The 8,813-nt window shown below is 43.9% G+C and overlaps 1 long non-coding RNA gene across 1 annotated transcript; it reads left to right on the top strand.

The window, feature by feature from the left end:
- The first annotated feature begins 2,053 nt into the window (after nucleotides 1–2,053).
- On the top strand, nucleotides 2,054–4,080 carry LOC132659567 (uncharacterized). Its single transcript, XR_009600123.1, has 3 exons — nucleotides 2,054–2,168; nucleotides 2,686–2,811; nucleotides 3,569–4,080. It is a non-coding gene; the product is annotated as an uncharacterized LOC132659567 (long non-coding RNA).
- The last annotated feature ends 4,733 nt before the right edge of the window (nucleotides 4,081–8,813 follow it).

Raw genomic sequence — 8,813 nt, 5'->3', positions numbered from 1 at the left:
GGCAGACTTTCTTGAAATTAGTACAATGTGTACTTATCAATGATTTAAAAGGCAGCATAAGGACCCCCTAACAAAAAAAAAGGCACCCTCACTGCTATACTAAGTGTAGTCGCTCAGCTGTGTCCGACTCTTTGAGACCCCATGGACTGTAGGCCACCAGCCTCCTCTGTCCGTGGGATTCTCCAGGCAAGAATACTGGAGTGGGTTGCCATTTCCTTCTCCAGGGGATCTTCCCGACCCAGGGATAGAACCTGGGTCTTCCGCATCACAGGCAGCTGCTGTGCCCTCTGAGCCACCAGGGAAGTCCAAACTAGAATGTCCCAAACCCTTTCATTTGCCATTCTAACTTAAATTGCCTGAAGGTCTTAGATTAATGTAACCTGCAAATGTATTCGGGCAGTGTAAATAGGATCTCTCAAAATAAAAGCAGCCCACTGGGGAATTCAATGAAGCAAGGCTCCTTTGGGATTAAGTTGCTCAAGTATCACATCCTCATGTCTTCCAGTCTTGCAGACTCTGATCAGGGCCCCATCTCAAGCTGCTCCCCTAGGGTCTTGGAGTAATATTCCAGACTATGTACTGCACTGTTGTTGTCTACTTATTTGCCTCCCTTAATAGATTAACAGAGAAGGCAATGGCACCCCACTCTTGCCTGGAAAATCCCATGGATGGAGGAGCCTGGAAGGCTGTAGTCCATGGGGTCGCTAAGAGTTGGGCACGACTGAGCAACTTCACTTTCACTTTTCACTTTCATGCATTGGAGAAGGAATTGGCAACCCACTCCAGTATTCTTGCCTGGAGAATCCCAGGGACAGAGGAGCCTAGTGGGCTCACAGAGTCGGACATGACTGAAGTGACTTAGCAGCAGATTATTAACTCCTTGAAGGCGATGACTTTATACAAATCTCTGAATATGTGGGTTCAGGACCTGACGTTCCAGCAGTACTTTGAAGATTGCTTAGGGAAAAAGAGAGAGAGAGAAAGGATGAGGGAGAGAAAGGAAACTTTGGATGAATCAGTACGTGCCCTTAGCTAATGTCCCAGCATAGAATTTTTCACTTATTTTTAAGTCAAGAGGAAAGCAAGAACCAATGAGTACAGTGATCAGAAAGTGAGTTTGGAAAACCAATGTTTGGATTATCACTCAGCTTCTCCTCCTCTAATGCTATAAGGCAAGAATCTGAAATTATTTATTTGCCATTCAAATTTTTGCAGTCTGAGTTCAAATTAGGAATTCAAAGTCAATTCAAAATATGAATCTCCTGCCATTCCCCACCATCAAACCCCTAAAACAACACCAAAATAAAAATTCTTGTTATTTTCTGGTCCCTGTGATGGACACAACATTTTGCTTCTGCCTATGAAATATTTCCCAAATGGCACATTGGTAAAGAAGCTGCCCACCAGTGCAGGAGACATAGGAGATTCAAGTTTGATTCCTGGGTTGGGAAGATCTCCTGGAGGAGGAAATGGCAACCCACTTCAGTATTCTTGCCTGGAAAATTCCATGGACAGAGGAGCCTGGTGGGCTGCAACCTATGGGGTCACAAAGAGTTGGACATGACTGAACATGTACAGGCATACTCACAGTGTGTTCTCCTTGGGAATCATTACTTATCCTTCAAATTTCACCTTAAAAAATGCTTCCAGCTTGAAAGCTTCCCCAGGCACGTTTACTTTCATTCCCACCATATTTACATTACTCTTTGTGTCCAAATTTATTACAATACTTGTCAACCTCCTTTTTAATGCTTTAGCTTCCCAGCTTCTTTCTAGGCACTGTGTAAGCTCTTACAGCACCAATCCTGTGTTTCATTTATTTCGAGATCTCCAGTGTCCAGGACGTTGGTGGCCCCTAATGCAAAGCAGGCACTTGGTAAAATGCTGACTCATGAAATATTTAACAAAGATGATCTCAGACAGATTCCCCCAAATGCTAGAGAAATCTGACTGAGGACACTGAATAGAAAGAAAGGTGCTGGGCCCTCACTGCCCTGGGATGAACCCTGTCTGTGGGACAGGAAGTGTCTGTATAACTTGCAAGCCACCAAAGGTGGTAATAAGCAAGGCTCTGTGTGTGTGCATACGCGCAAGCTCAGTTGTGTCCAACTCATTGCAGCCCTATGGACTATAGCCTACCAGGCTCCTCTGTTCATGGCATCTCCCAGGTAAGCATCTTGGAGTGGGTTGCCATTTCCTCCTCTAGGGGATCTTCCCAACCCAGGGGTCGAACCCACATCTCCTGTGTCTCCTGCATTGGCAGGTGGGTTCTTCACCAATTAGCAAGATTAGCAGGAGAAAAAAAAATCATAGGAATCTGACTCATTACCTTGAAGTTGTTACTTAATGTTGCTTCAGCACTGAGTCCTGAAAAGGATCTTGTAATAATCATTAGAATAATTGTGTTGAAATCCTAGCTCAGATCCCTACCTGATATACTGGGAAATCAAGATGACTCTGACAGAAACTATCCAATGTTTATTAAAATCACCCAAAGAAATGTGTCCTTCCTCCTGAGCCCACTGTTAGTTTACTTGTCCCAATGCCCTTCCACCAGATATGACTGTAAGCCTGGGTTCTGACTGATGTACTCCTGAGCAGAAGTTTTATTTTCTGCTTCCACTCCTGAACCATTCAAATCTTTCATGGGATCCTCCACATACTGTTTCTTCTGTCATCTGCTAGACAGGGATGAGCGAAGACTCCAAGGTCTAGGTGGTTACAGACCATTACAGAGGAGGAGCCAGGATCTCTGAACACATGGAGAAGAACCCGCTCTACCTTCCTACTGCCAGCCCCCATCAGAGTAGGGTAAGAATGATAAAGAGCTCACACCTCGGTAGCTTCATGTGTTCAAGGTTCTACTTATATTTGCCTGCCACACTGACCAATACAATGGTCCAGCTTGTCTCTTATCTGATGAATAGATTCTAATTCCTGTACTGCCTGCTTCCCAGGGTTAAGGTTTTGTCAACCGTAACATTCTTAACCCATCTGAGTTTATTGTTGCCTTTTCTTATAGGAACTTGGGCAAGGAAAGGAAATCATTTCAGAGGAATTACATTTCACAGTGGGAGACCACTCTGGAAAGCATAGATCTTGTCCAGGATGAGTTGGAAGAATCTTTTATTTTAATGAATACTTGAGCTGAATAGTCTATGATGGAGTAGCATTGTCTCTCACATTTATTCAGTTTGGCTTTGAGGTCTGGTAAAGTTGTTCTAGAAAATGACCCTCAGTCATCTGAGGATTTGCTACTCTATGTGTGATCCTGGGTGATGTATGCTTTCTTTGTGCCTCAATGTCATTATCCAGCTAATGAAGGGTTGAGCCAGAGACCTTCTGTGCCTCTTGGTCTTGCTAACCCTCCATGGAAGTGGCCGGCTATCTGTCGCGGACGTGTTTGAGGGCAGTGAAGTTGATTTGGAAGATGTCATGAAGGAGATTCCAACCTCGGGGAGGATTGCCTGACCTGTTGTCCTGAAAGTCTTTTTCAAGCCAGAGATTTTTGAGATGGCTTTGTGACAAGGAGGATTATGAGTCAGACTCTTTTCTGGTTCTATTTCAGGAAACTCGTGGGAGGCAGTGTGCTGTTGTGGAAGAGAAAAAGGGCACTGGAGTCACCCAGACCTGGGTATGAAATTTCACCCACAGCGTAAGATGGAAACATTTGGCTGACTCGCTGAGCCTCAGTTCCCTTCTCTGTCAAATAGGTGCAAGAGTACCCACTCCCAGGTCGTGCTGGGTGCTTGCAAGGGTGGCGTGAGAAAGCACTAGAACAGTGTCTGGCACCAAGAGCACACAACGCGTTCATTCTGGAACACACTTCTCAGGAAAATGCAACAATTTTCCTGAAACTTTCACAGATTCTGAAGGTGGGGTGAGCACCATCGTTTCTCTACCTTAGTAAACTGACTTTTGTTGGTTTTTCTATAGTACGTGGACATGTTTGTTTTCATGGGTTAAAGTGACCACGTGTATTATTTAGAGAAATATATTTCAAGTATTCCAACACAGCCTTGGCTTCCTCAAGGACGTAAGAGAAATAATATCCACCATCAGTGTTTTGGGAAAGTTAAATAAACTGTGACATAAAATATCAAGTTCTTGTAATGTCTGTAGGACTCAAATTCATTTCTTCTTTTAGAGATCAAAGAGTTATTATTCAGTTACAGTATGCCACTCTGTGTGTGCAATGAGAGGATTCAGCAATAGATGAACCAGAGCTATAATGACTACAACTAGCATTTATCAGTTATTTACTATGGACCAGGCACTGGGCTAAGTGTAACTACTTAATATAGACCAGGCACAGGACTAAGTTATATATTGTATACATATATAGCTGTATGTATATATATATATATAAATATATCACTGTATACATATATATAACTATGTACATATGTATATATGCTATATATGTATAATATGCACACATATATGCATTGTTATATATATAGTTATATATTGTGTATATGTATACATAAAACAATGCATATATGTAAAACTGATTCACTTTGCTGTGCACTTGGGACTAACACAACATTGTAAATCAACTATATTCCAATTAAAAAAAATAACTTTGGATTCAACAGATCTTAACTTGTGTGGGGTCCCCTCAGTATGCTCTAATTTTATATATAATTTTACTAACTGAGGGCTGTATAGATTTGATCTGTAATAGAGACTCCACATTTTTCTTCAATCATGTTGACTACTTCTAGTTCTTAATAGAAACTATATATTTAGAATCTGCTTCAAAGAAGTAATTTCTCATTCTTTTCAAGAACTCCCTCTTACCGGTAGAGTTCATAGTAGCTGTGAAAAAAGATCTAAATATTGATGAAAGCCATACCTTCACCTCCATACAGGCAATAGCATCAAGTGGAGGAACAAACACGGGGATTGAACCCCAGGCTCTGCTTCTGCCATTCATTTGCTGTGTGGCCTCAGGAAAATCAACCCTCTGTTTCCTTGTCCCTGTTTCCCTGTTCAATTCAAAAGTGAGGAACCGTGGAGGCAAGTTTATGGAGCTCTGTGTAAACAAGAAGGAGCTGCGCAAATGCACAGCAGCTTTGATAACCAGAGAGGTGATATTACAACCCCTGCACATGGTGGAACAGTTGTCTATGTGCACGTGGGGAGGAGGATGTTGCATTTGGGGGGAGGGGGGTAGCAGCTTTACTAAGATATAATTCATATACCATACAATTCCTCTATTTACAGTGTATTTTTAACGACTGGATGCACCCTTCTGCCTCATTGACCTGGTTCTAAATCCTCTCTGTGTTTACTTTGTTGACTTTTTGTACCGTTGGTTTGACCTAGGCTTAGAAAAGAAGCAGTCATGCTGGGTGACCTTGATTTGCAGAGCTCTGGGTCCCTCGGTTTTCGGTATGAGTTGTCCTGACCTCCTGTTGCTTGTTCAGCCAGTGGAGGAGCAGGAAGGGGAAGGGTGGAGGGGAGTTCCCACCCTTTCCTGCACAACAGCAGAGACCTCAAACCTGCCCCAGCTACTAGGCCTGAGAACAACAGGGGAGAGCTTTTGTGCATCTTATGTGCCTCGACTCTGATACCCAACTTGAAAACATCTTTTCTCCTTCTTAAATTGTCTTCCTGTCTAATTTTTTTCTTTTCCTTTTAACAACTCAAAAGTACCTGATTACATGCAAGTGTCCATCAGTAATACAAAAACCTCACCAGAGGAAAAAAATCACATCAACAAATATTTGCATCCTACTCAGCTTTAGACAGGCTTCCCTGGTGGCTCAAAAGTAAAGAACCCACCTGCCAATTCAGGAGTCACAGGAGACATGGGTTCAATCCCTGGGTCGGGAAGATCCCCTGGAGGAGGACCTGGCCACCCACTCCAGTATTCTTGCCTTTAGAATTCCCATGGACAGAGGAGTTTGGTGGGCTACAGTCCATAGGGTCGCAAAGAGTCAGACATGACTGAAGCAACTGAGAACGCACGCATGCATGCCGCTTTAGACAATGATCATTAAAATGACCTGTTTTCACTTATTTAATGTATCATCTCTGACATGAAGTACCTGTTCTCCCTCCTGAGACAGAGATGTGCTCCAATTAGTCTGGACAGGACAGGAGATGTCTTTATTTGGATATGACATGATTTTTTTCTTTAATAACTGTTGATCACATTTAATGTGGCTCCAGACCAAAAAATGAGAGAGCTGCCCATGGATATATCAGACAATGCTGACTGGGAGGCAGCTAAGGATGCCTGGAGATGAGGGCACAGCTCGGGCAGAGAGAAGACGCCCTGGGATATGAGTTGGCAGCCTAACCTTCTGGTCTTTTTCTTCCTTTCATTTTTCCAGCTCAGATTATTCAGTGCCTCCTTCAGGCTTTGGTTTCATCACCTGCACATCGAAAGAGAGTCTTTCTAGTGCCCCTAGAACTATGCGGATATGCAGGTCTATAAATCTAAGACCCAGCTTAAAAAGGAAATAAATAAATAAATAAATAAACACCCCCCCCCATTTCTACAGAAGAATTAACTGCCCGTAGGTATGAGGTGTCAGACACATCAGAACGTCTCTCTTTCTTTCTCTTTCAGCTTGTTTTTGAAGCCCAAGGAAAATCTCCAGGTTGTCTCCCTTTAAATAAGGAAAGCAACAGAGTCTGTCCTTTGGCCTGATTGCATCTCATTTCAGTACCTCATGCCCCCCTCTTTCCCATCCTGACCCCCTCAGATTTTATTGACCATTCATGGAGTGACCAAATCTGTATCAGAAATAGCTACCGCAAGTCTGCTATTATATATGGATGTGAAGCTGACTTGTGCTCTCTGGCTTTGGGCAGTAGGTAAGAGAAAGAACGGTATTTTCCCTAGTGATGAAGGCATGTTTAAATCAATTATTTTGCATGCTAAGTTGCTTCAGTCATGTCCGATTCTTTGCAGCTCTATGGACTGTAGCCCACCAGGCTCCTCTGTCTATGGGATCCTCCAGGCAAGAATACTGGAGTGGGTTGCCATCGATTCCTCCAGGGGAATCTTCCTGACCCAGGGATAGATCTTTACTACAACGTTGTGAGGTTATCTTCAGTTCAGTTCAGTTCAGTCGGCTCAGTTGTGTCCGACTCTGCGACCCCATGAATCGCAGCACACCGGGCCTCCCTGTCCATCACCAACTCCTGGAGTTCACTCAGACTCACATCCATCGAGTCAGTGATGCCATCCAGCCATCTCATCCTCTGTTGTCCCCTTCTCCTCCTGCCCCCAGTCCCTCCCAGCATCAGAGTCTTTTCCAATGAGTCAACTCTTCACATGAGGTGGCCAGAGTACTGGAGTTTCAGCTTCAGCATCATTCCCTCCAAAGAAATCCCAGGGCTGATATGGGGAGCTAATGGTTTAAAAATGGAGGTGTTTGGAGGGAAGCAGGAATCGGAGCTGGGGGAGCAGACTCCTGGGCTCCTGAATCCAATGCTTTTTCCAAAACACCCTTCTCCTTCCTTTAGATGCTCAGAAAGCAACGGAACTGATGGTAGATAGAAAGTAAGGGCTCTAGGGCACCAACAGGGAGGCTCAACCCAGAAGTCTGCTCTCAAGGACCATGACTGTCCTTGCAGTTATATCTTTATTTACAGAGCTTGGACAGGGCCTGAAACTTGGGAGACTCACAAATGTGTGTTGGGAAGATGAGGAGCACAGGCTGGGGAAGGGAGACCTTGGGACGGAGCAGTGCTGAGCTGGGCTCTGGACACTGGGTCCTCAGGGGCAGGGAATGGACCCTCCATGGGCGGAAAGTGATTCTGTGTGGCTAGAACATTGGGATAAAGAAGGGGAAATGAGGAAGGGCTATAGATTATAATCGTGGAGAAACAGGAGTTAAAAGGAGACATTCGAACACTGTGCTCTAAGCAATGGAGACCCTAAAACTATTGTTTCAAATGAAATAATAACACACCCATGTGAGCAAATAAAGACTAATTACAGTAGCCAGGCATTTAAATGGCCACAGAGCCAGAGAGCTTCCAGAAATCTGGGAGATCTTGCCCCACTGGGACTACTACTCTCTTGACAGTAAGTAAATGCACTCCCTCCCCCACTCTTTTGTGTGCTGTCTCATTTTTGAGACTAGCTAGAGAAGCCCTTTCTCCTGGTATCCTTTGTGTCTCATTCTCTAGCACATTTGCTTATGAATAGGATGAACAACTCATCTTGGTTTGCCTGAAATATTCCCGGTTTGAGCATGAAGAGTCCTGCTTCCCCGGAAACCATTCATCCCTGGATATGTTTATTATGTATATGTGGACATCTCTCTGGTGTTGGGTTCTGGCCCAGTCTTTTCTCCTGAAATCCATACCCATATATCCAATCATGTTAAGGCAACTTCTTTGGGATGACTCAGAGTTAATTAAAACCCGGTGTCTCTGCTACTGATCTCATAATTTCCTGCTGTCCAAAACAGCAACTCAGCCATCGTGCCAGCACCATCCACCCAGTTGCTCAATCTAGAAACATAGACAATCACAGGACTCCTCTCTCTGACTCATTCTAGACACTTCTCAAAGACCTCTCACACCCACCCCTTCCCCTCTCCCCTTGTCCCACTACCACTGTCTCAGACCAAACCGTGGTCAACCTGTCCCTAAATTTTTGTAACAGAATCTTGATTTTGCCTCTTACTCCTCTAACAAGTATTTTAAAATCATAATCAGAGTCATGACTTAAAAAAGCAAAACTGATCCTATAACTATGCTGTTTCGTAACTGCCAGCGATTTGCATCTAGACTCCCTGACCCAGCTCACAAGGTCTGTTGTGTCTGAGGCATGATCCCATGGG

This window comes from Ovis aries, chromosome 3, assembly GCF_016772045.2.
Source record: "Ovis aries strain OAR_USU_Benz2616 breed Rambouillet chromosome 3, ARS-UI_Ramb_v3.0, whole genome shotgun sequence".
NCBI classification, from domain to species: Eukaryota; Metazoa; Chordata; class Mammalia; order Artiodactyla; family Bovidae; genus Ovis; species Ovis aries.
Note: the sequence above shows the minus strand (reverse complement) of the source record. Positions and strands in the feature narration are given on the sequence as shown.